Genomic DNA, 982 nt, shown 5'->3' with positions numbered 1-982 from the left:
CTTCTCCACCAACTCTCCCACTCACTACAGTGAAACTATTAGCTCTTTTGCTCCATCCGTCCTCTCTAAAGTTATGCGTCTATCTACTTTTTTATACTGTACGCTCCCAAGTGCATAGTACAGTGCTCTTCACACAGTAAGCACTCAACAAATATGATTGATTGACCAGTGTCCTCCATAGGAGTCAAGTCCAAAGGGATAAACTCCACCCTGATCCTCCTCGATCATTCTGCTTCTTTTGACACCTTTCTCTACTCCTAGACATGGTTTTACCTCTCAGCATCACACCTGGAGAGTTTCCAGTACTCTACCAGTCTTGGTTAAAGGAGGGAGAGTCAAGCAGAGGCCTAACCATTCCATTCCTAGCTTGGGCAGTGGCTAGCGAGTGGAAGGCAATCTGCTACAGGTCAAAACTCCCCTGTGTTGGTCAGGAGCATCATGCGAGAGAGTTGAGGGCAGAGACTCGAGTTTACTGCGCGGAACGTAGCAGTGGTAAACCACTTCCATATTTTTACCAAGGAAGCTCTCTGGATACACTATCAGAACAATTGCAGGTGGAGACTGGGGAGTCCTGGGAGAAATGTGTCTGTGGTGTCACTGTCTTTTAGACTGTGAGCCCACTGTTGGGTAGGGACTGTCTCTATATGTTGCCAACTTGTACTTCCCAAGCGCTTAGTACAGTGCTCTGCACACAGTAAGCGCTCAATAAATACGATTGATGATGATGATGACAGTGGGCCAGAAACGACTTGGCATAAGACCAAGATAAAGATTTGCTGACAGGGTGTTTAGCAGGTTCTCCTCCTTGCCTCTCTATCCATTACCCATTTTTATTCGCTGGCTTTTGCTCTGCCTCTCATCATAACGTGAGTTTCTCACAAGGCTTTGTTCTGGGTGTCCTGCTCTTCTCACTCAAAAACTCATTCTCTTGGAGACTTCATCCATTCACAAGACCTCAGTTATCATCCCCCTGCTACTGTGA

General features: G+C 46.5%; 1 non-coding gene across 1 annotated transcript; it reads left to right on the top strand.

The window, feature by feature from the left end:
* The first annotated feature begins 270 nt into the window (after positions 1-270).
* Positions 271-408, top strand: LOC119924702. The gene has a single exon (XR_005449398.1). It is a non-coding gene; the product is annotated as a small nucleolar RNA SNORA7 (small nucleolar RNA).
* The last annotated feature ends 574 nt before the right edge of the window (positions 409-982 follow it).

Source organism: Tachyglossus aculeatus, chromosome 2 (genome assembly GCF_015852505.1).
Source record: "Tachyglossus aculeatus isolate mTacAcu1 chromosome 2, mTacAcu1.pri, whole genome shotgun sequence".
Lineage (NCBI taxonomy): Eukaryota > Metazoa > Chordata > Mammalia > Monotremata > Tachyglossidae > Tachyglossus > Tachyglossus aculeatus.
This window is presented reverse-complemented; position numbering and strand designations above follow the sequence as displayed.